Raw genomic sequence first — 22,041 nt, forward strand, 5'->3', positions numbered from 1 at the left:
GAAATCCATATAGACGACATCCACGGCCCTTCCTTCATCAACCGTTTTTGTCACTTCCTCAAAAAACTCCACCAAATTTGTAAGGCACGACCTCCCTCTTACAAAACCATGCTGTCTGTCACTAATGAGATTGTTCCACAAGGTTCCACAAACTGAGCTAACAACTAGATACAATCATCTATTTCAAAGAGGTTTGTCTGGAATTCTCTCCCCAGTACTGTTCTACAACACTCAATGCTTTTCTCTTTTAGAAGGCATGCCCTATAACCTGCCATCATAACAAAGCTATTGGTCACCTGACCCAGTGTCAGAAAGTGGTGGCCCGCAGGAATTAGACTTCAATGTGAGTTTATTGGTTCATGAAAACTCCGAAGGCTGAAGCTGCTTGGGGCCTGAATTGAACGAGTCCCCACAGCCGCCAGTGCAGTCCAGCTCTGGTGTAGGAAGCCACAGACCCTTTTTTACAACACCAGCTGCCATAAGCGGCTAAGTTTATAGGGCCCAGTGAAATCTACAGGCCAGGTAAGGTAAGCATCCGAGGTAAGTGGATGGAATTTGCAGGGGGGGGGGCACTGACAGTTAGGGAGTCCTGTGCAGGGTTTAGTTAGGGTCCTTACAATAGGGTTAGCCAGAAGTTTCACTTCTGACATTATTGGAGTAAACTACTAGTGTAACCTTATTGGAACCGTTCAAAGTTAACGATTTAAATTTTCAGCTGGTTCCCAGTGCAGCACAATTGTCCAAAGAAAGTTAGCACTTTGGGGCAATTGCTGCCCCAGAGTTCCCAGAGGGATCCCCCAGCATATCTTTGGTGTATTCCCCAAATCTGACAACTGGGAGCTCAGGAATAGGTGTCTTACTTGGCTTCCAAAGACACCTGTGACGCATTTGGGACTGTTTTGCAAATGTTAAAGTTGTTACATAATACATAATCGTTGATGTTTGCTGCAGGATCAATGCTCGTCTGGACTGGAAGAAGATGCCAGTATTATATCCGCTGAACAAAATAAAGATTGATTATACAATCCCTTCAGCACAGGAGGAGGCCATCTGGCCCATCGAGTCTGCACCGACCGCAATCCCACCCAGGCCCTATTCCTGTAACCCCACTCATTTACCCTGCTAATCCCCCTGACTCTAGGGTCAATTTAGCATGACCAATCCACCTAGGCCACACAACTTTGGATTGATGTGGCTTTCAGTCTAGGGTAGGAATATACAGTTTGACATATTGGAGGAGGGGCGGTAGAGAGAACAAAGAACACACAGTGAAAATTGAAACGACAGTCTCAAGGGCGAGCTGCTCATGGGAGAGAGGAATAAGCAGATGGGACAACAATGGTGAAGCAGGAAAGGCAGAGAGTCCTTTGTTAGAGGGATGAATGCCTGAGACATCTCAGATGCTCCCAAGTGGGGATGAATGAAAAAGTAATAGAGGGCAGCAGGGATAGAGGCAGTGATCAGCTGTGGCATGGGGTGGGACAAATCGGGGAGAAGAGGGATGTACGATATGGCCAGGATATAGTTGCCAAAGTCTTAGGTGAATCACTGATGGATGGATAGGTTAGTATGCAGCAGTTCACAATAAACGAAACTCTACTACCCCAACAGTATAGCTCACTAAACCAGTTCTGGAAACTGAACTGTTGCCAAAGTACATAGAGGGTCATGTTACAGAAAGAACGAATGCTTCACTTCCCCGCCCACCATCCTCAACTGGCAAATATTCAGCCGTAAGGATTTAGCCCAAAGAGACCAGTCCTGTACAACACACAGATGGAGTACTGCTTGGGACAGGTTGGTCACTATTCAGTACTGGTGGGTACACATCTGTCACTGCATAACACTGGGGTACAGGTCTATAATTTCAAGTGTGTTACAAATTGACTTTGCATTTTTCTCCCCATAATGGAACATTACCAATAAATATACTAAATAAACCGAGTGTACTAGAGAGAAGAAACCATTGGGATTCTGTTCCATTAGTTTGTTTAAACTGCAAACACGTTCAGAGAGCTCTCATGAACATCACTCATTACAACAGACAAAAATAAAAGGGAGGGTTCGAGGCTGGCACAGTACAACGTTACATTTAAACAGAGATCACACTCCCCTTGCTTTGTATAAACATGGACAGTGAAACTCCCCAAACAAACACAGGTTCAAATAACCTTTATACCAAAAAAAAGTGCTTTAATGTTGCTTGTGCCATTGACTCAGTATGTTCACCAGCAGACCCACCCTTCAACCACAGCCTCCCTCCACCATTCCCTTCGATTAATACTCTGTCAGAGGGTTCTTTATTCTATATTTAACTTGGGCGATTCCTGCCTCCAGATTGTTTGATGGGACATCACAGGGTGACCTTTACTCTGTGTCCAACCCTTGCTGTCACTGCCTCAAGAGGGTTTAGTGGTGCTGCAGGATCCTGGAAATGGTAACTCTTCCATTCCAAGCGAGAACATCCCTCACTTATGACTGCAGGAAGCCCGAGCAAAATAAAACCCAGTTTTCAGCAATTTAACACAACCATACAGGCCCCAGAAAAGTAAAACCGCTGGCACATGGAACTTCCAAATTGAAATAACAGAGAAGATTGAACTGACCAACAGGTAGCAGGATAACAGTTTAGTGAGAAGAAACAAAATGTAGAGGATGCAGAGAGAGGTCAAGAATTCAAACATAGGAGGGATCAGTCAGGCAGCAAAACGTGAAACCGTCCTTGTAATGAACTTGTGGTAAATAAGGTAGTTGAGCTGCAGGCACAAGGAGCCACTTGGGACTATGATAGACTGATGACAACAGGGGCCTGGCTCAAAGGTAGGAAGGCTTGGGAACTGAATGCCTTTGTAGTCAAAAGGAATATTAAAAAAGATGTGGAAGACAAAAAGGGTTAGCAATATTGATCAAAGAAACTATTACAGTATCATAGAATCATACAGTGCAGAAGGAAGCCATTTGGCCCATCGAGTCTGCACCAAACACAATCCCATCCAGGTCCTATCCCCATAACCCTACTTACTTCCCCTACCAATCCCCTGACACCAAGGGGCAATTTAGCATGGTCAATCAACCTAACCCACATCTTTGGACCGTGGGAGGAAACCGGAGCACCTGGAAGAAACCCACGCAGACATGGGGAAAATATGCAAACTCCACACAGACAGTCACCCAAGCTGGGATTCGAACCCAGGTCTCTGGCGCTGTGAGGCAGCAATGCCAACCACTGTGCCGACCCTGGAGGAAGACAATGCAGTTGAAGAGCCAAAGACAGTCTATGGTTAAAATTAGGGTATGATACTGAAGCTATTATAATGACTAAGTGTACATGGGCCAGCAAAAAAGTGGGAGGAGGTAGAAAGTCTGCAGGTAAATTACAGAGAGAAGAATGTTAATGGGGGATTTCAATCATAATATAGAATGGAATCAGTGTAAAAGAAAAAAAAAAGAGGGGGAGGAATTTCTTAAGTGTATAAAAGAGAACTTTCTTGATCAGCAAATGCTTTTGGAGATAAATAAAAATTCATCCATGGAATGTGGGCATCACTAACTGGCACAGCATTTACTGCCCATCCCTAAATACCCTTGAGAAATGGTGGTAAGCCATCTTGAATCACTGCAGCCTGCGTGGCTTAGGTACACCCAGAGTTATGGTTTTGAGGCAAAACTTGAAACGCCCCAGTGATGAAGGAACAACATATTTCCAAGTCAAGATGTTGTGTGATGGGGCGAACTGGGGACAGACTTGGAGTTCGTAGTGTTCCTACACCCTTGCGCTTTTAATAGAGGTCATGAGTTTGCAAAGTGCTTTCGTCAGACCCTTGGCAAGTTGCTACTGTGCATCTTGCAGATCGCACACACTGCTGTCACTGTACATCAATGGAAGAACTCACCAAGGTCCCTCAGACAGCATTTGGCGAACCCACACCATCGAGAAGAAAAAGGGCAGCAGACACACAGGAACAGCACCACCTGGAATTTCCCCTCCAATCACTCATCATCCTGATTTGGAACTATATCACCATTCATTCACTGTCACTGGGTCAAAATCCTGTACCTAGATCACATGGACTGCAGCAGTTTAAGAAAGCAGCTTGCCACAATCTTGCTGAGCACAATTAGACATGGGCAATAAATGTCGGCCTGGTCAGTGATGCTCACATCTTGTGAATGAATAAAAAACATTTGGACTTGAGTATACAGAGTGAATTTCAGGAGTTTGGAGATGATACAAAACTCAGAACTGTAGTAAATAACGAGGATAAAAGACTGGCAAAAATCGGCAGACACATGGCAGATGAATTTTAACAGAAGTCTGAAGTGGTGTGCTTTGGTGGAAAAGAGCAGGAGGAGCTAAAGAACCTAATGGTACAATTTTGAAGGAATGGCAGGAGCAGAGAGACATGTGGGTGCATATACATAAATTTTAAAAGATGGCAGAAGTGGAGAAATGGGATCTTCGGCTTTATTAGTACAGACATTCTAAGATGTTATCATGATCTTGGAGAGGCTGCAGCAGAGATGTATTAGAATGAATTCCCTCATTCCAGAGACCTGTTTCCTGGATTGACTGAAGAAACAGAGAGAAGGTTAACAGGAGAAATTATTAATCCGAGCACACAGATTTAAAGTGATTAGCAAAAGAATCAGATGACACAAAGAAATTTTTTTTTAAAAAAAAGCACAAGTTTACTGTGATCTGGAATGCACTACTTGGCAAAGGTAATGAAAGCAGATTCAATAGCAACATAAATTTTTAAAAATTGAATGGTATGACAAAAAAAGGGAGGGGGGGAAAAGAGAGAAAGAGAGTGGAATTAAACTCCACATAAGAGCCAGCACAAGCATAATGGGTCAAATGGCCTTCTATGTCGTTTGATTGTATGACAGCGATGGTAGACTCATATCCAACCTACAAGTAAGCGTCTTTGGCGGGTCATCTCAAAGAGTCCATTGCAGGATCAGCATGGATGTCCACAGAACTGGTAGTTCATGTCATCATTGTTGGTGCTTGGGGAAGCCATGAAACTGCACCACTGGCTTTCCTCAAGGCACATCAAATATTGCCAGTTTGACATAGACGATCCTTGAAGCATGCCAAAGCAAATTTCATCGCTTGCCTCCACATTGTCTAGATGACTTTAGTGTTTTCCCAAGAGAGGTGGTCAGCCAGGCAGAAGTTTGCAAGTTTCTTAAGGGTGGCTTTATGTAGATTGTACTAACCTGGATACCATTTGGAATGCAAGGAAAGTAGAAAGAAACTTCAGCAAGGAGTAAGGAGGGCTAAAAGGGGTCACAAAAAATCATTGGCCAGCAGGATTAAGGAAAACCCCACGGCTTTTTATACATATATAAAGAGCAAGAGGGTAGCCAGGGAGAGGGTTGGCCCACTCGAGGGCAGGGGAGGGAATCTATGCGTGGAGCCAGAGGAAATGGGTGAGGTATTAAATGAGTACTTTGCGTCAGTATTCACCAAAAAGAAGGACTTGGTGGATGATGAATCTGGGAAAGGGTGTGTAGATAGTTTGAGTCATGTTGAGATCAAAAAGGAGGTGGTATTGGGGTTCTTGAGAAACATCAAGGTAGACAAGTCCCCAGGGCCTGAAAGGATATATCCCAAAATACTGAGAGAGGCAAGGGAGGAAATTGCTGGGGCCTTGAAAGAAATCTTTGTATCCTCACTGGCTACAGGGGAGGTCCCAGAGGATTGGAGAATAGCCAATATTGTTCCTTTGTTTAAGAAGGGTAGTAAGAATAATCCAATTAATTACAGGGCGTGAACCTTGTGTCAGTGGTAGGGAAATTATTGGAGAGGATTCTTCGAGACAGGATTTACTCCCACTTGGAAATAAGTGGACGTATTAACGAGAGGCAACATGGTTTTGTGAAGTGGAGGACATGTCTCACTAACTTGATCGAGTTTTTCGAGGAAGTGACGAAGATGATTGATGAGGGTAGGGCAGTGGATGTTGTCTACATGGACTTCAGTAAGGCCTTTGACAAGGTCCCTCATGGCAGACTGGTGTAAAAGATGAAGTCGCATGGGATCAGATGTGAGCTGGCAAGGTGCATACAGAACTGGCTCGGTCATAGAAGACAGAAGATAGCAGTGAAAGGGTGTGTTTCTGAATGGAGAGCTGTGACAAGTGGTGTTCCTCAGGGATTAGTGCTGGGACCTTTGCTGTTTGTAATATATATATATAAATGATTGGGAGGATAATGTAACTGGTTTGATTAGTAAGTTTGTGGATGACACAAAGGTTGGTGGATTTGCAGATAGTGATGAGGACCAGAGGATACAGCAGGATATAGATCGGTTGGAGGCTTGGGCAGAGAGATAGCAGATTAAACTCCATCTGGACAAATGTGATGTAATGCATTTTGGAAGGTCTAATAAAGATAGAAAATATACAGTAAATGGCAGAACCCTCAAGAGTATTGATAGGCAGAGGGATCTGGGTGTACAGGTACACAAGTCACTGAAAGTGGCAACGCAGGTGAAGAAGGCATACGGCATGCTTGCCTTCATCGGCCGGGGTATTGAGTTTTAAAATTGTCAAGTCATGTTGCAGCTTTATAGAACTTTAGTTAGGCTGCACTAGGAATATAGTGTTCAATTCTGGTCGCCACACTACCACAACGATGTGGAGGCTTTGGAGAGGGCACAGAAAAGATTTACCAGGATGTTGCCTGGCATGGAGGGCATTAGCTATGAGGAGAGGTTGGAGAAACTTGGTTTGTTCTCACTGGAACGACGGAGGTTAAGGAACGACCTCATAGAAGTCTACAAGATTATGAGGGGCATGGACAGAGTGGATAGTCAGGAGCTTTTTCCCCAGGGTGGAAGAGTCAATTACTAGAGGGCATAGATTTAAAGTGCGAGGGGCAAGGTTTAAAGGAGATGTACGTGGCAAGTTTTTTTTTTACACAGAGGGTGGTGGGTGCCTGGAACTCGCTGCTGGGGGAGGTAGTGGAAGCAGATACGATAGTGAGTTTTAAGGGGTGTCTAAACAAATACATGAATAGAATGGGAATAGAGGGATATGGTTCCCGGAAGGTTAGGGAGTTTTAGTTCAGGTCGGAAAACATGGTCGGTGCAGGCTTGGAGGGCCGAAGGGCCTGTTCCTGTGCTGTAATTTTCTTTGTTCTTATTTGCATTACAATGGCTCCCCACAGAAGATCTGCCTGGGAATCCAGTGTTTATCCATGGAAGAGACATGACCCGCCTATCAAAATTGGATTTTCTGGAGGGTTGCATGCACACTGTTGAGCCCAGTAACATGAGAAAAACAAGGTAATCGGGAAGAGTCAGCATAGTTTTGTGAAAGGGAAATGATGTTTAACCAATTATTGGCGTTCTTTGAAGAAATAACATGCACTGTGAATCAAGAGGAACCTATAGAAATACTGTACTTGGCTTTCTGGAATCTATTTGATAAAGGTACGTAAAAGCTCAAGGTGTAGGGAGAACCACATTAACATGGATAGAAGTTTAGCTGGCTGGCAGACAGAAAACAGAGTATAGACAAATGGGTATTTTCTGAATGACAGGATTTGACAGGAGTCCAGTGCTAGGGTCTCAATTTATATCAACTTAGATGAGGGGAGCTGAAGGCATGGTGGCTACATTTGCAGATAATAAATAGGTAGGTAAGAAAGGATGCTATGAAGAGGACATAAGGAGATTACAGATGGATATACTTTGAGCGAGTGGACAAAACTTTGGCAGATGGAACAGCTCCAGAATTCAGAGGGATCTAGCCGTGCTTGTGCATGAGTCACAAAATACTAGTGTGCAGGCACAGTGAGTAAAGAAACAAAGAACAATACAGCACAGGAACAGGCCCTTCGGCCCTCCAAGCCCGCGCCGATCATGTGTTCCTAACTAGACCATCCGTTTGTATCCCTCTATTCCCAGTCTGTTCATGTGGCTATCTAGATAAGTCTTAAATGATCCTAGCGTGTCTGCCTCAACCACCTTGCTTGGTAGTGCATTCCAGGCCCCCACCACCTTCTGTGTAAAATACGTCCCCTGCATACGTCTCATTTACCTTGAACATGTGACCCCTTGTGTTTGTCATTTCTAACCTGGGGAAAAGCTTCCAACTGTTCACCCTATCTATGTCCTTCATAATTTTATAAACTTCTATTAGGTCGCCCCTCAAGCTCCGTCTTTCCAGGGAGAACAATCCTAGTTTACTCAATCTCTCCTCATAGCTAATACCCACCATACCAGGCAACATCCTGGCATACCTTTTCTGCACGCTCTCCAAAGCCTCCACGTCCTTCTGGTAGTGTGGCGACCAGAACTGGACGCAGTACTCCAAATGTTGCCTAACCAACGTTCTATATAACTGCAACATCATATGCCAACTTTTATACTCTAGGCCCCGTCCAATAAAGGCAAGCATGCCATATGCCTTCTTCACCACCTTTTCCACCTGTGCTGCCAGCTTTAAGGATCTGTGGACTTGCACACCCAGACCCTCCATGTGTCTATACTCCTGATGGTTCTGCCATTTATTGTATAGCTCCCCCCTGCATTAGATCTACCAAAATGCATCACTTCGCATTTATCTGGATTAAATTCCATCTGCCATTTGTCCACCCAATTTTCCAACCTATCTATATCCTGCTGTATTCTCTGACAATGTTCATCACTATCCGCAACTCCAGCAATCTTTGTGTCGTCCGCAAACTTACTAATCAGACCAGCTACATCTACTTCCAAATCATTTATATCACAAACAGCAGAGGTCCCAGTAGAGCCCTGCGGAACACCACCAGTCACAGTCCTCCAATCAGAAAAAGACCCCTCCACTGCTACCCTCTGTCTTCTATAGCCAAGCCAGTTCTGTACCCATCTAGCTAGTTCACCTTTGATCCCGTGAGTTTTAACCTTTTGCACCAGCCTGCCATGAGGGACCTTGTCAAATGCTTTACTAAAATTCATGCACACGACATCCACAGCCCTTCCCTCAATCATTTTTGTCACCTCCTCAAAAAACTCAACCAAATTTGTGAGGCATGACCTCCCTTGTACAAAACCATGTTGTCTATCGCAAATGAGATTATTCAGTTTTAAATGTCTATCTCCAAGAACCTTCTCCAACAATTTCCCTACCACGGACATCAAGCTCACCGGCCTATAATTACCCGGGTTATCCTTGTTACCCTTCTTAAATAATGGGACCACATTTGCTATCCTCCAATCCTCTGGGACCTCACCTGTGTCCAATGAAGAAACAAAGATTTCTGTTAGAGGCCCAGCAATTTTATCTCTTGTCTCTCTGTAATCGAGGACAGATGCCATCTGGCCCTAGGGATTTGTCTACCTTAATGCTTCCTAAAACACCCAACACTTCCTCCCTTGTAATTGCGATTTGTTCCAACAGGTCTACATATCCCTCTGAGACACTACCAATCAACGTGTCCCTCTCCTTTGTGAATACTGATGCAAAGTATTCATTTAGGATCTCACCTACTTCCTTGGGTTCCAAGCATAATTCCCCTCCTTTGTTCTTGAGAGGTCCGACTCTCTCTCTGACAACCCTCTTGTTCCTAACGCATGTATAAAATGCCTTGGGATTCTCCTTAATCCTGTCTGCCAAGGACATTTCGTGACCTCTTTTTGCCCTTCTAACTCCCTGTTTGAGTTCTCTTCTACTTTCTATGTATTCCTCCAGTGCTTCATCTGTTTTTAGCTGCCTGGACCTTATGTATGCCTCTTTTTTTCTTTGACCCACAATTTCTCTGGTTATCCAGGTAATTAAGAATGCTAACTGAATGCCATTCTTTATTACAACAAGAATTGAACACAAGAGTAAGGATGTTATGCTTCAGCTATACAGGGCATTGGCGAGACCACATTGAATTCTATATGCAGTTTTGGTCTTGTTATTTGAGAATGTAAATGCATTGAAAGCAGTTCACTAGATTGATACCTGGAATGAACGGGTTGTCTTATGAGAAAGGTAAGATAGACTGGGTTTGTTTCTACTGGAGTTTAGAAGAGTGAGGGGGTAACTTAATTGAAACATACAAGTTCAGAGTGGTCTGAATAAGATGGAAGTGGGAAAGATATTTTCTCTTGTGGTCAGGACTGGGAAGCGGGGGGGGGGGTTTGCTCTTTTAAGATGGAGATGGGGACAAATTTCTTCTGAAGGTTGTGCGATTTTGGAACTCACTGCCTCAGAAGGCGGTGGAGACAGGGTACTTGAATATTTAAAAGGTGGAGGTAGGTATATTCTTTTTCAGCAAGGGAATCAAAATGTTAATCGGGGGTGGGTAGGTGGAAAATGTAGAACTTGAACACAAAAACAGATCAGCCATGATCTTATTTAATGGTGGAGCAGGATTGAAGGACCAAATTGCCTATTTCTGCTTCCATTTCATAAGTGTGTTCATATGAAGGGCCACACTGTTTGTGATCTTTTCTCCTGCCATTAAATTTTCATGATAGGCCACAGTCTTTGGTGGAAGAGCTTGGATGTGAAACCTATAGCAGATCAGGATTTTGCACCATATAGCAGGATGGCAAGGACAAAGCCTAGTAGAGCTTGATTTTAGTCCTCAGCCCAATGCCTTACTGCTTCCAGACATGATCATGCAGTCAGTCATAGGCAGAACTTGCATTCTGGTTGAGTGCATGGCTATCTTCATCATAGACGCATCATCAGAGAGCACACAATTAAAGTATCAGACATTTTCTACAACCTTGAGATGGTTGCCATTACTGATTATATCTGGTGTTCCTGGATGAAACATAACCTTGGTCTTGGGAGACACTCAATTGGAGATAAACGGTTTTTGGCAGCACTCAACATTTTTTTTGCCATAATCTGGATGTCTTCCTTGTTGTGCACAGCCAGGGAACAGTCAGCTGCATACTGAAGCTCTCTGATTACTGCCTATGAGACTATGTTGGAGTCACACATTCAGGAAAGATTGAAGACCTTCGCTGAATCAAACCCAATGTTGATCCCTGCAGGTATGTCGCTGATGGCTTTCTTTTTTCCTGCAGCAAAGAGGAGACTGAAGAGCTGAACTTGCTCTCCAAGCTAGGATGTTTGAACAAGTGCCATAGACTAGATCGACTCCCTGTCAAAAGCTTTAGTTAGGTCTATGAACAGCAAATATAGTCCCAGTGTACTGTTTTTAGTTGGCTTACTGCAAACACAACAATCAGCTGTCCAACAGTTAGCCCCAAACCAGTGATTCTAGGGGACATTCTGGGTTAATAGAATCCTTGTGAGAATCTTTTCTGCAACCTATTCTTTGATCCTTGCTGCATACATTTTATTCCTCAAAATTGTTACTATCCAATTAGCAGTAAACAAAAAGCAATCAGACTCACTGCAAACAGCCCTGGTGTGTGACTAGACTCCTTCCCCATTCTTGTACATAAATATGCACATAACATTAATCTCAGAACTTCTGCAACACTTCACCATGTGGAACATCAAGACATTGTTATGCTGTGACACTGCAGAAAGGCATCACTGAGCTAGTGTATAAAGGTAATTAGGTGTGTTAACTGAGAATTGCATAATAGAACCAAATCTCAGATCATGCCTGGGCAAGCCTGTTAAATTTACACAGATCACATTAATTATTTATACAACAGGAACACAACAGGCCGCACTAATACAAGACTCTGAACGTCATAACCCAGGTTGCAACTCCCCTTGTCCACTGCTTTTAGTTTGCCAGGACAATTGAATTGATACAGCTGCATTGATTAAAAGGGCAGGGAACTTGCTCCGAAATCTACTGTACTTCATTATCTCGAGGGTCATAGATACAGTCAGGAATCGTAGAGATACTCAACTTTAGAGAAAAGTATGAATGTGTGACAGTTTCCTGTGGACCAGGGTTCCAGCGTCCAGTCAGTTCCCCAGGAGAGGAAAGTGCATCTATAGCAGATGCTTTCCAACGACAAATTTCATAGACTCTGCGAGACGAGCGACTTGAATCAGCTTACAGGGGCTTAGCGTTTTTTCTACTAGATTACCAAATCTATCACACACCCAGTCATGACCCCCATTGTATTTCCTTCTTAAATATATTCAGTGACATGGACTCCACAAGCTTTAGTGGTCGAGAATTTCAAAGGTTCCTCGCCCTCTTAGGTGAAGAAATTACTCCTCGTCTCGGTCCCAAATGGCCGACCTCATATCCAAGACTGAGACCTATTGTTTTGACACACACACGACCCACAAGAAACATCACCCCTGCACCCAGTCTGTCCAGCCCATCAAAACATCATGGGAGCGATTCTCCCAAAAACATTCTATGGGTTGAATTTGCAGTAAATCGCACTGGTTGTTTCGGTGGAGTTCAGAGAAGAATCTCCCACACTGCACTGCTGAGTGCACCAGAGTGAATCACGTTTAAAAAAAGACAGTGGGTGGGGCCTATCCCCATGGAAGAGACCGGCAGCATAGCGCCGAACGGGCCACTGCGCTTGCACCAGTCAGTGCCGAGATCGGCGCATGCATAGTGGCCTGCACTGCCAGCCTCCAGATTGCTGGTCAGCCCGATCGCTGGCCCCAAGCTTCCCCGGGCCCAGCATCGATCCCCCCCAAATCAGCCACCCCGCCCAACACCCTGGGGGCCCTGATTGTGTTCCCCCCCCCCCCCCTTCACTCCAGCAGAGTCGGGCCACCAGCTCCCCGCAAATGGGAGTGCTATTAGTGGGCCCGGAGACTTCAGCCCTGGGCCCACTAATAGCATTTAAAGTATATGGAAAATTACCATGTGCATACATGAAGCAGCTCCACGCCCATTTCTGGCACGGAGCTGATGGCGCCAGAAAATGTGCTCGGGGCCAGACACCCAGCGCGGATCCGCTGGAGCTGGAATCTCCCAACCCACTGTGCTAATAAAATCCCCCTTTGTGTTTCAATGAGATCCCCTCTCCTTTTAAATTCCAGCAAATACAGGACTGGTCCACCCAATCGCTCCTCATACAGCAACCCTGCCATTCCAAGGATCAGTTTGGTGAACCTTCACTGCATCCCCTCCTTGGCAAGCATATTCACTCAGGCAAGGGGACCAAAACTGCACACATTGCTCCAGATGGGGTCTCACCAAGGCCCTGTACAGATGCATAAAGACACCCTTGCCCCAGTGCAAGCCGCCTTGCAACGAAAGCCAACATACAATTTGCCTTCTGAACTGCTATTATGCTTGCCTTCAGTGACTGATGTAAGAAGACCCCAGGTCCCTTTGCACATCAACATTTCAATAATACACTACCATTCTGCTTTTCCAACGAACTGGCTAACTTCACACTTATCCCTGTTTTACTGCATCTGCCATGTATTTGCCCACTCACTCATCTGGCCCCAATCACCTCAAAGCTACATTTGGTTCCCTCATCCAAATCTTTGATGTATATTGTGAATACCGGGGGCCCCAAGCACCAACACCTTCCGTAACCCCCCTAGTCACCATTTCAATAAAGACCTATTTATTTCTACTCCTGTCTGCTAACCAGTTCTCATCCATGTCAATAAATTACCACCAATCCCATGTTCTTTAATTCTACACACTAACCTCTGTGGGATTTTATCAAAAGCTGAAAATCCAAATGGACCACATCTACTCGTTCTCCTTTATTTATTCTGTTAGTTATGTCCTCAAAGAAAAACCCAGGAGGCTTACCAAACATGATTTCCCTTTCATAAATCCATGTGGACTTTGTCTAATCCTATTAAGGGCAGCACAGTAGTTAGCCCTGCTGCTTCACAGCTCCAGGGAGCTCGGTTCGATTCCTGGCTTGGGTCACTGTCTGTGTGGAGTTTGCACATTCATAGAAATCATAGAAACCCTACAGTACAGAAAGAGGCCATTCGGCCCATCAAGTCTGCACCGACCACAATCCCACCCAGGCCCTACCCCCATATCCCTACATATTTTACCCACTAATCTACACATCCCAGGACACTAGGGGCAATTTTAGCATGGCCAATCAACCTAACCTGCACATCTTTGGACTGTGGGGGGAAACCGGAGCACCCGGAGGAAACCCACGCAGACACGAGGAGAATGTGCAAACTCCACACAGACAGTGACCCAAGCCGGGAATTGAACCCAGGTCCCTGGAGCTGTGAAGCAGCAGTGCTAATCACTGTGCTACCATGCCGCCCTCTCCTCGTGTCTGCGTGGGTTTCCTCCAGATGCTCCGGTTTCCTCCCACAGTCCAAAGATGTGCGGGTTAGGTTGATTGGCTGTGCTAAAAATTGCCCTTAGTGTCCTGAGATGCGTAGGTTAGAGGGATTAGTGGGTAAATATGTAGGGATATGGGGGTAGGGCCTGGATGGGATTGTGGTCAGTGCAGACTCGATGGGCCGAATGGCCTCTTTGTGCTGTAGGGTTTCTATGATTCTATTGATATTTTCTAAGTGTCCTATTATCACATCCTTTATAATAGACTATAGTTTTCCCTATTACTGATATTAGACTAACCGATCCATAATTCTCCGTTTCTTCCCTCCCTTTTAAATAGTGGGGTTACGTTTGCCACCCTCCAATCTGCCAGGATCTACAGAATTTTAGAAGATGACAATCAATGCATCCACTATTTCCCAGGGCCACGTCCTTTCGTACCCTGGGATGTAGATCAGCAGGGCCTGTGGATTTATCGGCCTTCAGTCCCATTAGTTTCTCCAGCACTTTTCTTTAAGCCAATACCAATTTCCTTAAATTCCTCCTTCCCACTAGATATTTGATTCCCTAGCATTTCTGGGAAGTTACTTGCATCTTCCTCTGCAATTTTCTTATTCTCCAACTTATCCTGTTTCAAACTGCAAAGGAACTACATTTGTCTTTACCAATCTTTTTTCTTTTTACATACTTAGAAGCTTTTACGGTCTATGTTTATGTTCCTTGCAAGTTTACTCTCGCACTCTACTTTTCCCTCTCAATTAAATTTCTCAGTCCTCCTTTGCCGAATTCAAAACTGCTCCCAATCCTCGGGCTTGCTACTTTTTCAAGCAACCTTACATGATAGCAGCCAGTCTACACACAGCGAGATTCCATAATTAGTATTGACATCGAAGAGCAGATGGAGGATATGATACCAGACATTTCAGGAAAACAAATAAATGAATCAGGCCATTAAAGTTAGCATAAACAAGAACACAGTATAAAAACAAATAGGGAGGGCACTCAGTAAAGTGTATACCTCTCCCATGCAATGTTCACTCAACATTATAATTGCACAGCTCTTCCTTGAAGCTTTGTCATGCAATACAAAGCATAGATTTTTGTTAAAAGCTTCCATTTCGCCAAGGAGGCAGACGACCAATCTGCATCCAACAGCCTGCTCTGAAAACTCTGCTCACGTTATGACAGCTGTGACAAGTTCAGCACAGCAGCTGACATAAGATTCTATAAAAAATGCAAATTTGCCTTATCTTGCAATTTTAACAGATCCTTACAAAAAAAAAATCCAGGATCCAGAACTATATCTTCAGCAAAAGCACACCAGTTCTTCCTTGGGCCATATCTAATGTATCAGCTTTTACAGAAATCCATCCATTAGCTTTTGAGATATATTGGTTACAGCCAGAATAATTAACAAAAGTATTACTTTTGCCCACCTTCAGTGATTGAGAATACATTAATGACACTAAAGACTGACAGATTTCCAGGGTCTCATGCGCTTCTCCACAAGTGAAAACCCTCTCTCTATCCATTCTATCAAACTCTTTCCTAATTTATCAAATTATTTTCTAATTTTCAAGACTCTCATTAAGTCATTCCTTAGCCTTCTTTTTTCAAGAGACAAGAGATCCAGTACATCCATCTTTCATTGATGAATATGACCTCAGTTCTGGTGTTAGTCAGACATTTGCGCCGTCTCCAATGCCTCTACATCCTGTTTATAATATAGCAACCAGAACTCCATAATGATTTGTCTATTTAAAATCATAAATCCTGTTCCTCCTCTTGTTCAGTTAAATTCTTGTTTTCCCATGTGAAGTTAGATTTTCTTACTAAAATATATAACTTAACCTCATTTGTATTGGAATTCATTTGCCAATTATATGCAAAGTTTTGCATGTTTATTAATGCTTCTTATAGTTTGTTGCACTCTTCGTCAGCAGTATTGTTCATCAACCCCAACACCCCCTCACATTTTGATGTTGCATGCCAAAGGAGAATTATGCTCTTGATTGCAAATTTTATTTTAAATACAGCTATATCATTTTTACTGTCTTCTGATTTTGTGTCCTGATCTGTCTCCTTGGCAAAGACTGAATCAAAAGAATATTTCTGCCATTTTGTTATCACAATCCTGACCATAATTCCCTCCCAATTTTCCTTTTAGTGCCTGTGGAATATTTTACCCAATGAATGGTAGAAAAGTGAATGGCCTCCTCCTGTTCTAACCCATCCTTGGGGGTGCTGGTCAAGAGAAGCAATAATCAAATCAAGGAACCAGGGGAGCTACTTGTTTTTCTACCAGGGGAGCTACTTGTTTTTCTACCAAGTGTGCCACCGGTTTCGCCAGCTCAGCACGAAGTTGGGAACTCTCTTTAATGTAGGGTTCAAAAATTAGGTAGGCACTGAATCCAGTTTACCCTTCTCTCACAGCATACCAGTAAGTGTCCCCCTCTCCGCCATCACTATCTAAACTCTTCTGCCAAAACAAAGTTTGGAACAAGAAGTGGACAAATGGTCCATCAAGTTCCACCCCTTTCACCGCCCATACATTACTAACTCAACCATCAATTCCCCACCCTCTCTCACCAAGAGCAACACTGCTGTTAGATTCCTGCCAAGTGAGAATAAATTTGTTCTGGGCATGGGAAAACAGCCATGGATTGCATAGTGGAAAATTCCTAACATAGTAACATGACTTGCTCAGGTAGAAGAATGCATTGCAATGAAATGATTAGCCAACTGGGATTAGAATTGAATTACAGGAAAATACTCACTCAAAGCCAACCGTTGATCAATTTTCAGAGTTAAATTGAATCAGTCTGCACCATGGTCACTGCAGATGAAAAAACAAAGATTAATAATTTACCTGATTTCTCAATGAGTAGTTCACAAGCTTAGGGAGCAGTCAGACATTGGGAAGTGCACTTCCTGCACAGAAAATAGTAATAACGTCTAGGCTTCTCATGAACTATGGCGCATACAGAAAAGGGAGCAGTGTTTTTGATTGGTACAACAACACCCCAATCGTGTGTGTTATGAGACTATCTCCCCAACAGAGCAATGAATTTCAGATTATGTCAACATGAAACAAAAACTAAAACGAAAACGACATCAGGTTAAACAGCATCTGGCAATATTACAGGACTGCGCCCCACACCATCAGCCAGTGCTCGCTACAGGGGCTATAAGCCATTTTCTCCTTCCCCAACACTGACAAATACAGCAGAGTCCAGATGACCAAGTCAATTTATGCCTTTAAGTCCAAGGAGTATCAAGGCCAATTGTAGCTGCTAACCAACAGAAGTTACCTTATACCAAACTCATCCACCCAACATCCACACAGACTATTCCCTGAAGGAATGTCCCCATCACTGACTATTTGTCACAAAGTTCAGCAACTAAGCCAGCCTCTTCCTGGGAACTTCAAATCAATTCAAACCCCGGCTGGGATATAAAATACCTTTGGCATGTGTCATGATTTGTCCAGGAGGTGGATTTCTCATGTCCCACATGGAGGAACACAGCAGCAGCAGTTAGCAGTCCTGGACATTGCAGGTACACATCTCAAAAACTGAACTCTGCAACAACTGCATGCATAATATTGCTCACACAGAGTCTCTGGAGTAACTTCATTCAAAAATAAAATTCCCCTTCAGCTTGTATTCAACTCACCATATTTTTAAGACAATTCTATTGGGCTTGTGAGTGAAGCTAAAGAGAAGTAGAAGTTGTTGTTTGAGCGTTCCAAATTACACAGTTCCCAAGAATAACTGGCAGATCAATTCCCAAAGTTAAAGCAGGTACTTTCCAAAGCTCTCGATACCAGTAAGTCAGACTCAAATATCTCACCAACCATACTGCACAGGTCCAAACATGCCTTAATGACAAGGTACCAGCATTTCACATGTGGATGGTTAGGCAACGCTTACAGGTACTAAACAGTGAGAGAGGCTCATTGACCCCCACATACCCAGATATTCTCAGTGAATTTACACCCATGTCAACTGAACAAGGGCACTTGGACCTCAAGGAATATGTATGGTGGGCAGATGAAATAGTTATATTGCATCTGCTTAAATACTACAAACCATCAAGCAGAACCATAACTGGGTGTGGGAATAAATTTAAAAAGGTGAAAAAAGATTACACAGCAGGGCTAGAGCATAACTAAAAAGCTGACACTTCAAACCAATACTGAGGGAGTGTTGCACTGAGAGAAAAGTGTTGCCTTTTAGACAAGATGTCCACTCAAATGCAGAGAAAAACAGGTTGACTTAAAGACCCTTTGGCACTATTTCAAAAAAAAGAGCAAAAAGGAGTTGTCGTCAGTGCCTGGCCAGTTTTGAATCTTTCACTTAAAACAGATTATCTGGTCATAATATATGATGTTTGAGTGAGGTTGCCCGAGCACAAATTAGTTGCTATGTTTCTTACATTATAACAGTAACTACACTCCAAAAATACTTGCAGACATCCCGAGTAGGTGAAAGGCACTGTATAAGTACAAGTTTTATTTTTAAATGGGCTTCTGGCCTAGTGTCCTTGTGATCACAGAAAAGTCGACTCTGGGAGTTCAGCTGCTTGCACTCCCAACCCTATCCATTGCCAGAACATTTAAACTACATTTTTTTGTTCCCTCCACATTCAACTTCTCCAATAAACTCCAGGCCAACTTCCTATCTTGCACCTCATGCATTGCGATTCATCCAAATCTCTGCTGCCCCTCATCACATCCTGTTTTGTCATCAATCGTAATTTTGATCCAAAAGTATAATGTCTCAAATTAAAATCATCCGAGTCTTCAAATCCCTCTCCCAATCAATTTTTAGTTATTTCATGGGGTGTGGTGGTGAGGTTCCCATTTATGTGCTGCTCGTCGTTCTAGGTGGGAGTGGTCTTGGGCTTGGAAGGTGCTTTCCAAGAAGCCTTGGCGAGTTCCAGCAGTGCATCTTGTAGATTGCTACCACTGTGCATCGGTGGTGGAGAAAATGAATGTTTGTGGATGGGGTGCCAATCAAGCTGGTTGCTTTATCCTGAATAGTGCTGAGCTTCGAGTGTTATTGGAGTTGCACTCATTTCGGGCAAATGGGGTGTATTCTATCATACTCCTGACTTGTGCCTTGTAGATAGTGTACTGTCTTTGGGGTGTCAGGAGGTGAGTTACTCGTCACAAGATTCCTAGCCTCAGACCTGGTCTTGCAGCCAAAATATTTTAATGGTTAGTCCAGTTTAGTTTCTAGTCAAATGGAACACCCAGATGTTGAGAGTGGGGAATTCAGCAACAATAATGTCAAGAGGCGATGGTTAGATTCTCTCTGGTTGGAGATGGTCATTGCCTGGCTCGTGGCATGAACGTTACTTGCCATTGTCAGCCCAAATCTGGATATAGTACTGGTCTTGCTGCATTTGAACGTGCTTCAGTATCTAAGGAGTCATGCATAGTAAAAATTGTGCAATCCGCAGCAAACATCCCCACTTCTGACCTTATGTTGGAAATAAGGTCATTAATGAAAACAGCTGGAGATGGTTGGGCCTAGATCACTACCCTGAGGAAATCATGCAGTGATATCCTGGAACTGAGATGGTTGACCTCCAATCACACAACCATCTTCCTTTATGCTAGCTATGACTCAAATTAATAGACAGTCCTCCCCCCCTCGTTTGATCAAATGCTGCCTGGATGTCAAGGACAGTCACTCTCATCTCCGAAGTTCAGCTGTCTATGCTTGAACCAAGGCTACAATGAGATCAGGAACTTCGTGATCCTGGCAGAACCGAAACTGTCAGTAAGCAGGTTATTTTTAAGTGCCACCTTATATCGCTGATGATCATGACTAGACTGATGGGGCTGAGTTGGATTCGTCATACAGGACATAGCATGTCAACTTTTCCACATTACTGCATAGATGTGTTTGCCGGGGCCCATAGCATTTGCAGCATCTGGTGCCTTCAGCCACTTCTTGATATCACATGGAGTGAGTCAAATTGGCTGAAGACTGGCATCTATGATGCTGGGACCTCAGGAGGAGGCAGGGATGGATCAACCATCCAACACTTCTGTTTGAAGATGGTTACAAATGCTTCAGCCTTAGCTTTTGCACTGATGTTCTGGGCTCCAAAATGAGGTTGGGAATATATCACTGAGCTCTGTCTATTACTTGCTGTTTATACTATTTGACATGCAAGTGATCCTGTGTTGTAGCTTCACCAGGTTGACATCTCATTTTTAGGTATGACTGGTGCTGCTTCTGGCATACCCTCTTCATAGTAATGGTGGAGTGGAAGATCTGCCAAGCTATGAGGTTACAGATTGCAGTCGAGTAGAATTCTGCTGCTGTCAATGGTCCAGGGTGCCTGATGGATGCCCATTCTGGAATTGCTAGATCAATTTGAAATTTATCCCATTTCGCATATTGGTAGCACCACACAATACAATGGATGATATTGTAGAATCCCTACAGTGCAGAAGGAGGCCATTTGGCCCATTGAGCTTGCACCGACAACAATCCCAGGCACGCCACATATTTATCCTGCTAGTCCTCCTGACACTAAGCGTTATTTTACCATGGCCAATCCACCTAACCTACACATCTTTGGACTGTGGGAGGAAACACACACAGACAATCACCCAAAGCCAGAATTGAAACCAGGTCTTTGGCTCTGTGAGAAAGCAGTGCTAACCACTGTGCCACCCCGTATCCTCAATGTAAAGTGGAGACTTCATCTCCACAAGGACTGTGCGGTGGTCACTTCTACCAGTACTGTCATGAACAGATGCACTTGTGACAGGTAGATTGGGGAGGACGAGGTGAAATGTTGGTTCCTTCACCACCTGCCACAAGCCCAGCGGCTATGTCTTTTAGTGCTCAGTCTGTAATGGTGATACAGAGTTACTTTTGGTGATGGACATTGAAGACTCCAAAGTTCATTCTGTGCCTTTGCCGTGCTTGGTGCTTCCTCCAAGTGGTTTTCAACATGGAGTACTGTTTCATCAGCATGAGGTTTTCTTGTCCATGTTTGACCTGATATCATGAGACTTCATGGGGTTCAAAGTTGATGTTGAGGACTCCATGCCATCTGTATACCAGCGTGCCGTCACTCTGCTGGGTCTGTTCTGCCAGTGGGACAGGACACAGAGGAATGACGATGTTGGTGTCTGGGACATTATCTGTAAGCATAACTATGTCAGGCTGGACTTGTCCTACTTTTTATGTATAGGACATATCCAAGCAAATTTCCATATTGCTGGATGAATGCCGGTATTTATAATCCTGTGTCCTTCTCCAACCCTCTTCCATCTCTCCATTCCTGGACTCCAGCCTCTTGTGCAATCTTCACTCCACCTTTGGCAGCCACACCTTCAGTTGTCCAGGCCCCACTTTCGAGAACTTTCTGTTGAAACCCCTTCATCTTCTTCAAATCCACATACTTAGCAAAGTTTCCTTTGCAATCCCATTTAGCTGGAGCTCCTCAGGACATTCTCTAACACTGAAGATGCTAAATAAATGCAAGTTGCTGTACATACTGCTAACTGACAATACTAAGGAACTGGAATCATTGATATCACTCAAATTTATAGCCAGCAACCAACAGCAAATTGATAATGCAGCTTCAAGCAAAGACTGAAGAACTTCGTATCTGATCATGCTGACAAGACAGCCAAAAACCCTTCATATCCAACAAATTGAGCGGCATGGTGGCAGTGGTTAGCACTGCTGCCTCACAGTGCCAGGGACCCGGATTCAATTCCAGCCTCAGGTCACTGTCTGTGTGGAGTTTGCACGTTCTCCCTGTGTCTGCGTGGGTTTCCTCCGAGTGCTCCAGTGTCCTCCCACAGTCTGAAAGACGTGATGGTTAAGTGCATTG

General features: G+C 43.9%; 1 protein-coding gene across 2 annotated transcripts in view; it reads right to left on the minus strand.

The window, feature by feature from the left end:
* Positions 1–22,041, minus strand: part of llgl2 (LLGL scribble cell polarity complex component 2) — a 105,705-nt gene that overhangs the window by 79,459 nt on the left and 4,205 nt on the right. For both annotated transcript variants that reach the window (XM_078225453.1, XM_078225452.1), the window contains exon 2: positions 16,950–17,008. The gene's annotated coding sequence lies outside the window, so the exon portion shown is untranslated. The remainder of the gene's footprint in view (positions 1–16,949; positions 17,009–22,041) is intronic.

Source organism: Mustelus asterias, chromosome 12, assembly GCF_964213995.1.
Source record: "Mustelus asterias chromosome 12, sMusAst1.hap1.1, whole genome shotgun sequence".
Taxonomy (NCBI): domain Eukaryota; kingdom Metazoa; phylum Chordata; class Chondrichthyes; order Carcharhiniformes; family Triakidae; genus Mustelus; species Mustelus asterias.